At 35.6% G+C, this 13,603-nt stretch overlaps 1 protein-coding gene across 1 annotated transcript in view; it reads right to left on the minus strand.

The window, feature by feature from the left end:
• LOC127644779 (disks large-associated protein 1-like) overlaps positions 1 to 13,603 on the minus strand; it is a 182,859-nt gene that overhangs the window by 80,560 nt on the left and 88,696 nt on the right. Inside the window, exon 2 of the mRNA XM_052128158.1 lies at positions 12,370 to 12,446. The gene's annotated coding sequence lies outside the window, so the exon portion shown is untranslated. The remainder of the gene's footprint in view (positions 1 to 12,369; positions 12,447 to 13,603) is intronic.

The following is a 13,603-nucleotide window of genomic DNA, read 5'->3' on the forward strand; positions in this document are numbered from 1 at the left end:
TATCGACAAAACCTCAGCAAGGCTGCTCATCAAGGAAGAAGCCACTGCTCCAAAACCACCATAAAAAAGCTACACTGCAGTTTGCAAGGGGACAAAGATCTTACTTTTTGGAAAGATTTCCTCTGGTCTGATAAAACAAAAATGTAACTGTTTGGCCATAATGACAATCGTTATGTTTGGAGGAAAAATGGTGATGGCCTGCAAGCTGAAGAACACCATCCCAACCATGAAGCATGGCGGTGGCATCATCATGTTGTGGGGGTGCTTTGCTGCAGGAGAGACTGGGGCCCAACACAAAATAGATTGCATCATGAGGAAGAATATGTGAAAAATATGTGGATATATTGAAGCAACATCTCAAGACATCAGCCAGGAAGTTAAAGCTCGGTTGCAAAATGGGTCTTCCAAATGAAAAATGTGACAAAATGGCTTAAGGTTAACAAAGTTAAGGTATTGGAGTGGCCATCACAAACCCCTGACGTCAATCCGATGGAAACTTTGTGGGCAGAACTGAAAAAGCATGTGCGAGCAAGGAGGCCTACAAACCTGACTCCGTTACACCAGTTCTCTCTGGAGAATAGGCCAAAATTCCAGCAACTTATTGTGAAAGACTTGTGGAAAGCTACCAAAAACATTTGACCCAAGTTAAACAATTTAAAGGCAATGCTACCAAATACTAACAAAGTGTATGTAAACTTCTGACCCACTGAGAATGTGATGAAAGAAATAAAAGCTGAAATAAAGAATTCTCTCTACTATTATTCTGACATTTCACATTCTTAAAATAAAGTAGTGATCCTAACTGACCTAAGACAGGGAATATTTTCTACGATTAAATGTCAGGAATTGTGAAAAACTGAGTTTAAATGTATTTGACTAAGGTGTATGTAAACTTCTGACTTCAACTGTAAATACTAAGATCTCAGCACTGTATTAAGCCCACTACACTGTAGGATTTTTACAGTCCTTTAAGATTGTTGCTTGTCAGACTGTACAATATGAATGCATTGAGATTGCTATGATACACTGTGCAACATTATGTCAGATTGTACGATACACATTTTTAGCCGAATGTGGTCCCAATTGTCCCGATCAGTGAACGCGCAGAAACGGCGAGATTTGCCTAAGAGAATTTTTTTCCATAAAAGTCAGGACATCAGCATTGCTCCAATTCCACTCCATCACAAGCATAACATATAAAAAGAAAGATGGATTTTATAGGCCTATTAAGACATCCTGATCACAAATACAGAAAATTACATATGCAGAGAATTAACATGAGAGCAGGAGGTAGCCTATAGTAATAATTAGATACCACAAGCAAAGATTTCTTGTAGAAATAAAAATAACTGTGGCCTGAAAAATGACAAAGTCCTGCATTCACATAGGGAAAACAAAAAAGGTGGGTTATAGTACATTTTTCTCCTCTTTTAGATTAGTAGCCTATAGACCACACACAATTTCTAAAATAAATGTAGGCTAATAATAAATCGTGCTTGGAATTTCCCTAAGGAAAATGCACAACTACGACATAGATTTCTACAACTGTATCCAATTGTATCTGCTGATTTGGATTAAAATATCCCATAAATACTTAGCAATATAAATGGTTCGATTTTTGTTTTTAAATTAAATTTAAGAGGTGTGATTCTTATCTAAAGAAGTGTACTGACGATTAAAGTAAATGTATTAAAAGTAGTAATTAAAATAAATTAAAACGTGTTAAGGAAATGCAATCATTTATTTATTTTAGTTTTGTAAGCTCTGTATTAAATTCGGGGAATAATGCTGTCAAATTGCTGAAGAATTTTCTACTTATTTATTAAACTTTTTAATATAAAATGAAAAGAAAACACTGAAAGAGCTTTAGTTGAGTGATAACGGAGCACAAATGTTGCTATGGTGCAGATGTGGAGCAGGTTTCTTTCCAAGGAGCATACTCAGCATGTTTTCTCTAAAAAACCATCGTAATAACAGTCACATTATATGAAAGCAATGCTAAATTTTGAACATTGCCAGAACTTCTTCAGAGGCTAAAGATCATTGCAAAGATTATTACTCGGCCGTCGGTGAGCATGTGACACTAAACATTTTAAGAATGCCGATTTAGCCCTACGATGACAGAAATCCTTTAGGATTCCCGAAATTTGTCTCAGACTGGAGAATCATGGCCAAAACCGTACAGTGTGCACCACGCTTTTGACGTTTTAATTCTAATTAGGGCTGTCGATTTAATGCATTAATTCAGTTCGATTAATTTGACTAAAAATAATGCGTTAAAAAATCGGACCGTAATATGGAAGATTCCTGAGAAATGCAAGCTTGTAGTACCACCTGTTTACTCCAGAGGGCAGTAAGTGAAACTTCAGCTGCATGGCAATGCGCAGTTTATACAGTGAAGAAAAACACCCTTGAGCAGCAGAACAACACAGACATGCATTACGTTCTTGCGTTCAATACACTTGATGGAGCGCAAATCCGAACTAAGGGATCTCAATATGTTTTCTAAGTATTAAACTATATTTAACTTGACACAGTGACATAAAAATTGTATGTTTATGACGCAAAGCATCCAAGACGCTACACAAGCCGAGATGCAGTTAACATCCAAGATGCAGATGTTCATTGACGGGTCCTTAAACAAGCCCTCATAATAAATCTTCAATTGATTGACAAATTGACTTGTGAAATGGATTGCTGTGAACTGTATGCCAATGATTGACTTATGATCAATAATATGGTAGTAAACAATTAATTGTATACTAAAGCCGATTTTGTATTGTCTTCTGCCACAAGAATGTAATGCATTTTAATTATTTGAATCATTATTTATTTGTATATATATATATATATATATATATATATATATATATATATATATATATATTTTTATATTTAAAGATAGCTATGTATCATATTTCATCATTATATATTGAATTATATTTATATGAGTGGCTTTTTCAGCAAATACTTGTATATGCGATTAATTGCAATTAATTAATCGGGACACCATGTAATTAATTAGATTATAATGATTACTGCATCTAATTATAATGAATACTGCATCCACTGCATCTAATTATAATGAATACTGCATCCACAACATTAAAGACCCAAGGAAATTGCTTGATGAGCAGTTTTCTCTCATGTTTTGATGTATTTCCTATTGAAACAGGAAACAGAGATTATCCCAAGTATAACTGGTAAACAGATGACCTCTAAGCAAACACACACATGGACCACAAGAATTCTCGCAAACTCTACTACCACAAAGAACCCATCTCTGATTTACAAGGACATCGACCAGCTACCTTTCAAAGTGACAAATCCATAAAATAGTGTAACATAAGATTTTCTCTGACAAAGACATCTATCAATTGTTTCTGATTCCATAAGAGAGAGCAGTGTTTCTTCTGACAGGAAGAAGAAAAAAAAAAAAAGGAAAGAGCGTGACTACACTGAAAACTACAGGAGGCATTCACTCAGCTTGGTGCTTGTGCCTCACATGTGAGCACTGAAACTGGGAGGCTGGTGAGTACTAGCTTGACTCATACATGTGTTTGTAGGTCAGAGGTAATGGTGGGGAAAGGAAACCTCTGCTGTGAGATGTTTTCTTATTTAGTTTTTGTTCAAGGAGTTATTTCAGGTGCCATTTAGTGGAAAATCTCTCAGTTCAAGAAATTATCTGATAAGAGATGCAGAATATAGAAGATAAAATAAGTTTAAGCTGTGAAGTGTGAAACCTTTCTGGTGATAAAATATTTTCTCCTACCCCAGCCTAATATATAGTGACAACTATATGTAAGCCGTTTGTAAGTTAATTTTCTTGTAAATGGTAAACACTACCTCTGTGGCACTGAAAATCCTTTGAAAATGTTTGTTTTGAGTGACAAACTGACCAACTGACAAAACAACATTGTCTCAACCAATAGCATGAGCTAGGGGCAGGACTATCTGTTTGTTCGATCAACAGAAGTTGAAGTGTACTCGGAAGGCTAAAACAATGTTTATTTTCGCAAGTCCGTTCAGTGGTACTAGAAGGGGGACCAGATGTCCTGATAAAACCGGGACAGCCCTGATTTTACAAGCCGCGTGACCCCGCGTCCCACGTCCCATCAGAGTTACAGTCAGGATGACTTTTGTCCTGATAATCAGTCTTAGCGTAATATTTTATGAAAATTATCATTGCTGCGCTTCGTGCTTTCTCTGTGATGAGAAACTTGTGATGATTAATGAGAGAATCATTGTCACAGTCTCAGAATCAGATGTGCTTTTTCCTCTGTGCTAAACTTCCCCCTTATCACCCCTCCCACCTCTGCTGCTGTCTACCCATAAGAAGTTTACTCACCTGCTAGAAGCCAAAGATCTGGAAGGGAAGGATGATAACAGTCAAACAGCACAGGTCAATGTAATCAAATAACAAAAAATAAATTCCCTTTCTATAATATACATCCTCTGACATACCGTTTAAAAAAATCACAACACTATATCAATGAGCCATGTTATATCATAAACCCTATTTGAATGAGATTCATTTTATATGGGAATGTGGGGCAATGTAATAATTACCAGAGCTTCTCATTTATTTTAATCCCATCCGAAATGAGAATATCAGTGTTTTTTACAGACTGAGCTATCCCGCATCAATACAGATTTCAGCATCTTTTATCTTCTATAAAATGTCCTGAACATGAGTCCTGATTTTTTTGTCATGGACATCTGGTCATCCTAGGTGCTAGTGGCTCAGAAATGTCACACTTTAATATGGGGTGAACACAGGGCTGGGAAAAATATAGAATAACCTAAATTATTTTTCTGACCTTTATACATTTCCAGGTATAAATATATTACTAAAATATATTTAGGTAAATATTGCTATTTATTACAAGGCAATGGTATATTGGTGAGAATACATAAAAATGAGTCATTATTTCTTATGTTCATTCAGTGAAAAACAGTATTCTTCTCCATAGTCAGATAGTCCTTTCGTCAGCCTGTGAGATTGCCAATACATGCGGGGGTGGTGGGGCAATAGTTTACTTATTTGATCATTAAACTCATTTGTTTATTAATTTATCTACTTATTTATTTACTCATTATAATTTAATTCAGGAAATGACGCACAGATATGAGAATCGTTGTCCATCATTTTGCGAACAGAGATGGAGTTGTGATAAAGAAAAATGTAACCACCTATTTGGCAATGTTTCGTTTTTAAACCAGACGCAAAAGGCGAGCCTTTGGATTATCATATTATTTTTAGGAGGATTGGAAACTGGAGGCAAAATGTCTCGAAACAATATTCATCTCAGAGAACCACACTGCAGAGGTATTGGCTAAGGGGCTGACAGAGGTCATGCACGATTGAGACATAGAAGAGATTAAAATTTCATGCATCACTACTGACAACGGGGCCTATATTGCTGCGGCCATACGAGGGCTCAAATGGCCATGGCTAAACTGTTTTGACCATAACTTGAATGTGGCAGTCAATTTGTGACGTATAGGAAGGAAGTTCAGGAGCTGGATCAAGGTGCAGCAAAAGAGTTTAATGAAAAGAAATAAACAAGTACAAAAAAACGGGTAAACACAGGAACAAATAAAACACCCACGAAGGGAAACAATGACATAAACAGGAGAGAACATCCAGGAAGGGCACGGGCAAAACACGGTTGGTCTAGATACATTCAACAACTGACAAAGAACAAGCAACCAACAGGGCATTATATACAAAAAGACTAATGAGTAAATGAACAATAGAAGACAGCTGGCAGTGATGAGGGCAGGGAATTATGGGAAGTGTAGTCCATGGGGAACAGATGACAGAGACAAAAACACAGACAACAGTGAATCATGACACAATTATTCACTACAGAAGGAGAAAGCAAAAACTGACTGAGCTTTTGGCATCTGTCACTGCATAAACGGCTCGTTCTCTCACAACTGGCAGAGACGACGAGAGCTGGCGCAGGAACAGTTGAATCTACCTCAACATATTCTGATAACAGTATATCAACTATCTTAATTTATTGTCTTAATATTTATCTTGTGGCCCATACATTAATGTTAGTGAAAACAAAATGAGAAGAATCAATGTCAGTCATAGACTAGAAATAACCTAATCCTAATAGTACACTAAATAAATAATGACAATATTAATATGGCTCAAACAACAACTATATAAGAATTATGTGTCTCTTTTCTAACAAACACTCTTGACATAATTTGTGAATATAGGTCTATCACTTTGCAATTACATTTTGATGTGGGATGTAGTTTTGTAGTCTGTTTTTAAGACATTTTCAATGAGTAATCCTCAGTTTTATAATCCTCACATGCAAGCCGGTGTCACAAGTGTCGGTTAAATGCGGTGATGTCAATGTGAAACTATGACAGGGAAAATTAATTGTAATATTAATTTGATAATAATAATAGCCTAATAATAATAATAATTTAATACATTAAATGGGAAAATGAGCCAAATATCATCTTGATATCACCAAAGGTATCAGCTATTGGCTATTGTCGATCCCTGATATCATCGTCTATCGGTACAACCCTAATGGGAAGCATGCCTTGATTCTTTTTTCCAACTACATTTCTGATGCATTTTCCATCTTACATTTATGGGAAAGTTTCCCGTTTAAACATTTTGAATCTAATTGACAGCCATGGATATTTGGTTGAAATGATTACCCTTTTAAGCTTGAATATATAGATTGCAGTGTTTCATATAAGCAAAAGATTATGTTTATAAGCATATATAATTTAGCTGTATCCCATAGTCCTACTAGTAACTGACATGTAAATTGATGTATTCAGCAAAAATAGTCTTGACTTCAGTTCTTTTATTGTCTTTAGTAGTTTTAGTAATATCACAGTCAGAGCGAGTCATCCTAAGGCTAAATTAAGATATGGAAATGCATTTTGTTCTTACAGCATGTTGAGTAACCACTGCCCGAAGAGCAACAGAAGCATGAAGATATTTATCATAACCATTCAACATATCAAGAGCACATCCTGGGGGCACATGCATAACGCATATTCAATAATGTCAGGCTTTACATAAAGTTCTCGCATCTGCTGAGGGGACTGCATCAGCAAGGCTAATCGCCTTCTAGCACATTTACAGAAGATGCACATGCATATGATATTTGAAAAGCTGTAAATCAAAACTTGATAGTTAAAGGGATAGTTTACCCAAAATGATTTATTCTCTCATCATTTACTCGCCCTCATGCCATCGCAGATGTGCATGTTATTATTTCTTCTGCAGAACACAAAGAAAGATTTTTAGAAGAATATCTACTTGTTGGTCCAAGTGAATGTTGAATAGAACTCAAAATGTTCATAAAGACATCATAAAAGTAAACCATAAGAAGCCAATGGTTAAATATATATCTTCAGAAGCGATAAGATGGGTGACAAACAAATACATATTTATGTCCTTTTTACACTTTCACTTAAACATTCTGGCATGGAAGTGACTTTCACTTTCAGCCACCAACTGGTGGACAAAGTTGGAGATTTATTGTAAAAAAGGACTTTATCGATCTGTTTCTCACCCACACATATCAAATTGATTCAGAAAATATTGATTTAACCACTGGAGTCATATGGTTACTTTTATGCCCCCTTTATGTCCTTTTTGGACCTTCTGAGTTCTGGTCACCATTCACTTGCATTGTGAGGACCATCAGAGCTGAGATATTCTTCGATAAATCTTCGTTTTTGTTCTGCAGAGAAAAGTCATACACATTTGGGATGGCATGAAGGTGAGTAAATGATGAGAGAATTTTAATTTTTGGGTGAATAATACCTTTAAGAAAAAGGCTTTTGGATCCTTAATTCAGCTTACAAAAATGTTACAAAATTAATCAAAAGCAAACATGGCAAATCCAGGTTTGTATCATTATTTCTTAAGGTATGGTTAAGGTATATTTCTTAGGTATAGTTTGCCCAAAAATGTAAATACTGTAATCATTTATAACCCTCTGATGTTGTTCCAAACCTGTATGACTTTCTTTCTCCTCCATGGAACACACAATGATCTCTTAGCTACAAATTTCCGCCTAAGTCATCATTTTATTCCATTGTTTGGAAAAAGCTGCAAAAGTAATGTAAATGGTGACTGAGGCTAATATTCTGCCTGACATGTCTATTTGGGTTATTTTGGAAAAAAAGAATGTTATGCGGATAAGGGTCAACACAAGTGAGAGTAAATTATGACAGATTTTTCATTTTGGAGAGAGATATCCCTTTAAAGCCTCATGATAACTTCAAAGGTGGAGAAGCTTCTTTACTGCTTGACAGAAGTCACCCGTTTGTAATTTCCTATCAGAAGAGTTCTGCAGTTCTACACATTTTTTACAAAAGTCATCCTTAAAGGGTTAGTTCACCCAAAAATGAAAATGATCTCATAATTTACTCACCCCATGACATCTAAGATTTGTATGACTTTCTTTCTTCTGCTGAACACAAATAAATAAACATCAGTTGGTTTAAAATGCAGCAGCTAGAGTGCTAAGTACTACCAAGAAATATTATCATATCAGCCCCATTTTATCAACGTTACATTGGCTACCTGGTTTCGTATACATTTTTAAATTCTGTTAATTACTTACAAAGCTTTGAATAGTCTAGTGCTAAAGTACGTAAGTGACATTCTATCATGCTATAATCCATCAAGCTCACTACGATCGCAAAACTCCATCCTGTTAACAATACAGAGAATATCAAAATCCACCAAAGGAGGGAGATCATTTGGCTCTTAACTATGGAATTGTCTTCCTAGTAGTGTTTGGAACTCTGACGCACTCACTCTTAATTTATAGTTATGCTGCTTTAGTTAGGTCTTCCACAACCGGAAACACTTCTCTTATTCTTTAACCCTGCTTTAAAGTGAATGGCATCTATACTTATTTAATTATATTTCTATCCCTGTCTACACCTCTGGATTATATCACTTTATATCACCACTAAAAGATCTAAACATAAATAACTATTATTGGTAATATATTCATACTTTTTTCTGTTATAGAATAATTTCATGTACTGATTTAAAACAATGCCTGTTGTGAAAAGCACTATACAAAAACATTTGTCTTGACTTGCCAATTTTTTTTAAGAATATCTCAGCTCTGTTGGTCCATTCAATGCAAGTGAATGGTGGCCGACTCTGAAGCTACAAAAAGCAGATCAAGTCAGCATAAACATAATCCATCAAACTCCACTGGTTAAATCAATGTCTTCTGAAGTAAACAATTGGTTTTGGGTGAGAACAGACCAAAATGTAATTCCTTTTTCACTGTACATCTTGACAGCATTCTCCTTGGCGATGATAATCTTAAGTTCAATTCACTTCATATAGCGCCTTCTAGCGCATGTGTCAAGCACTTGGAAGTGCAATTGAGCTTGAAATCATGACTGTGCCTAAAGACAGCAATAGCAAGCAGTACAGTGAAATGGTCAATTGGTCTATTCTCACTTGAAACCAACTGGACTCTTTTTGATTACCTTTATGCTCATTTGCATTGTATGGACCTACACACTTGAAATATTCTTCTATAAATCTTTGTTTGTGTTCTGCAAGAGAAAGAATCTCTTACACATCTGGTATGGCACAAGGGTAAGTAAATTAGAGATTTTTCTTTTTTGGGTGAACTATCCCGTAAATAATACAGCCTTTGTACAATGTATCTTGAAACAGCACTAAAGTTTTTAATTAGCTTAATTTAAGTTTTGAAGACAGACAATTTGTTTCAATATGATAAACTAAAGTTGTTTTATGTTTCATTTCCACTATCCTTCAACTGTGAAAGGGTGGAAGAGAGGAAATATGGAGATATTAAACTAAAATTGTAATAAGCAGAGCTCTCCCTATGGATAACATAGGGCCACCATTCTGAGAAGTGCATTTTGCACCACGTGTTTCAACTTCTGCTGTGACTCGCTTGCTGGTGGCAAAGTATGCCTCTTTTCTTAAAAAATAAAAGCAACAGCACACATGAACAGCGAAACATGGCCTATATTTTGTAACAGCTTAGCAACCTCAGGCATTGCTATCACTGAATTGAGGGATTCTTTATTTATGAAGACCCCTATATTCATTTTTTATGAGAGTTTCTCTCTCATCTCTCTAAAATCTACATTAGTGGCGAGAAGCAGTGTAAAGCAGTATTGTAAAGGTTTTGGTTAGGAACAACTTTAAGATTGACAAATGAATGACAGAATCATAATTTTTGTGTGAACTATTCCTTAACTCTTGCCATTTATTTTCTTTTAATCTTTACCGACCTAAATCACAATGTTTTGCTTTGTTTTTCTTCTTGCTATATGGTTCCTTTGTCCTGTAAATCCATCATCCATTATCCCTTCTAAACAAAAATAATAATACTTTTGCATCAGTTAATTTAAAACCGAGAAGCCAGATAGTGAAGTTTCCGTTCTCAGTTATCCACAACAACAACCCCAACCACCCCCATCTCAGTTTTTGCCTGTCACATCACAGTTACTGGACATCATTTTAGATTAGTCATCGAGTATTGCTCTTCAGATTGACTTATACTCAGATGGCTGTTGCGTACTGAATAATGGTTCCTTTCAGATAAAATTGCTCCTAACATAATGTGTCCCCTCTAAAAAAAAAAAAGAGGCCAGCATACTCTTCAAAAATCCACCTTTTGAAGAAATACGAAAGAAAGTGATAAAGATTGAGGGTTAGTAAATTATGCCAGAATTTTTTTGTGGGGGTTAATTATTCCTGTTCTCAAATAATAATAATTATAATTATATTTATAATAATTGCCAAATCGAAAACCACAAAAAGAGTTTCAAATCTAATTTTAAAATCATCAAAAACTGCAGACCCATTAAGCACTGAAATTATTGTTTTGCTTGTGGTATGGAAGCTTTAAATTGAACATTTGTGCAGCAAAGGAGGGTGTGTCCTCCACAGAGTACTTCCAGATAACGTAACAGCCATGAGTCTCATCCATGAACCTAAACACTGTGTGTGGACAGCTGGAGCTGGATAGTCCAAAAGTTTTCTAGTTTTGGCCTTCCGAAAAAATATACTAGTGCAAATAATGAAATATGCTATTTACACCCAGTTCAAATAGTGGCAAATATTATTTGCACCCCAACCCTGGTGCAAATAATGGTAGATACTAATTGCACCCTGGTGCAAATAGTTTCAGATACTATTTGCGCCCATATTTAAATATTAACTGTATGGGCATCACTGCAGAACGTTTATTGTGTTTATTTAGAGTCCAACAGACACACTACATTAACCCCTACCCCTAAACCTAACCTCAGAAAAAATACTCTCAGTTTTACTACAGTAACCATGGTTTCACATGGGAATGGGTGCGATCGACAGACGCTGCCTCCGGATCAAACCCTTCTCAGCACTCCCCGATGTTCATCGGGACCAAATAACTGCGATGAAATCAACATTTAAATCATTATTTTTTCTATTATTTTAAGTAGTACTAAAGGAAATATTAAAAGTGGGAAGAGGAAAACGGATGGGATGTTGAACCTTGTTGCTAGAACAGTACATATTCACACATCTTTGCAACCCACACCACTACAGTGTCATCTATTGTCTATTTTGTTGTATATACTGTATAGCCCAATAGTGTGGTTCCAGCAGACTACTGGGGTGCAAATTGCTGCCCTGTGTGGCAGATGCTATTTACACTGGGGACACTGAAAATATTTAATCAAAAACCTTTGCTTATGAATACGTATGTAGACTAAAATGTTACATCCACATCCATTTGGGGGCTCATTTGAGACATTTGAATACTAAGTAATATAATTATTGAAACCTATTATTTTAAAAACTTTGCATACACATAGGTACATAACAATGGCAAACAAATTCGTCCCAGCAATGAATATAAAATGATTTGTAAAAAAAATCATTTTCCAGAAATCATTAAAGACTGATAAAGATCTTTGAGTCAAAGAAAATCAATGGTCAAAAAGCATAGGAACCCTACAGTAGATTATCTAGCAAAAAAACACAGATAATTATGCTTTCACCCGTCAAAATGTATTAAACAGACTGTGTTTTCTGTTACAAGAGATAAGTATATGTGAGCGTAGGTGTTTGTAATACCCCATCTGTGTGGTTTCTCATGGAAAACTTTGTGTCTGTGCAAGGCAACACCAAACACATCATCCAACACAGTGATCTGTATAATTGTTGAATCAAATAATTTTATGCATATTACAATCAGGTCAAGAATGAGGTTAATCAGAATCATACCAAACAAACAACCTCAGCGAACCAGGCAGATTTCCACAAAGCTCATACATAAAACACAATATTTGGGGAACACATGAAAACATACTCACGCTCAACAGTTCCTCATTTTAGGCAGATACATTCCAGGGCACACAGGAATCCTTTTATTACAAAATTCCACACCAACCTGGTGGAGATAAAGAGAAACAAAAATTAGGTTATTACATTTAGAAAGCACACCAACAGGGATGTTTCACAAAGCTAGAAAATACTTCTAATTTGAGTGAGGAAATAATAAGATTGGAGAGGCTTTATGGTTCTCATTAGAGCTACGTGAGTGTTTATTAGTAGAGTTATAGATGGAGAAGGAGGAAGAGAGAAAGGGCTGAAGGAAAAGACAGCAGAGCTTTGAGACATCAAACACATGGGGTGAGAAAGAATGAGCCGAGAATTCTTGCTGTCACACTCTTTAAAAGGCTTGCAGAAAAAAAACAGACATGAAGATAGGCTTGTAAACAAACATGACTAAACAAAGAAAATGTACAGCACAAAAGATAGATGTTGCCCCTTGGAGATATGCATGGCAGCTGTTAAATAATATATATTTTTAGACTATCAATAACTTTCCCAAACAGTGCAGTGCAATGATTCTAGTCCATCACGGAATGCACAATTGACTGTCTGTTATTGTGGTATATTAATTTTCATAAAGATTTTCATTTATTTTGACATAACAAATTTGTCCAATGTTTTGATAAAATAATGTAGCTCAAGCAATGCTGGCATTCCATCTGACCATTGAAAATGTGTCCAATTTAACAATTTATGAATGGAGTCACACTGACAGCCCCATATAGCTGGGATTTAACCATCTATAGCCTTAAATATGAAGATACCGAGTAATTAAATATAGTCTGACCTCACTGCGCAGGGCTCCATTGACGTGGTGTTAAAATGTTGCTAAAAGGCGAAAACAGATTTTACAAAGATAATAAATTGCTGAAGTTATTTTGCATAAAAATTGCTCTTATGCTGCCCAGTGCCTCAGGCACAAACAAACAAACAATTTACTAAGGAAAACGTAAGCCCATTAGCATATACAGTGGAATTTAATCACACAGGCAAGCTTTGACAATGTCAAAGTACCCTTGAAAAAAGCACATACTTTGTTCTTACTATGTTCTTATTTAAGCACCAAAACATTATTTATTCTAACCAGCGATAGCTCTTATCTAAGCTGACCTTTGCCCCTCCTGCTTCACTAATACAGAAGAATTATCTTCTTGACAGGTGGCACATAGAGCTTAGCCTAATTCAATTGTCCACCATTCTCAGTCCTCGTTC

Source organism: Xyrauchen texanus, chromosome 6, assembly GCF_025860055.1.
Source record: "Xyrauchen texanus isolate HMW12.3.18 chromosome 6, RBS_HiC_50CHRs, whole genome shotgun sequence".
Classification (NCBI taxonomy): Eukaryota; Metazoa; Chordata; class Actinopteri; order Cypriniformes; family Catostomidae; genus Xyrauchen; species Xyrauchen texanus.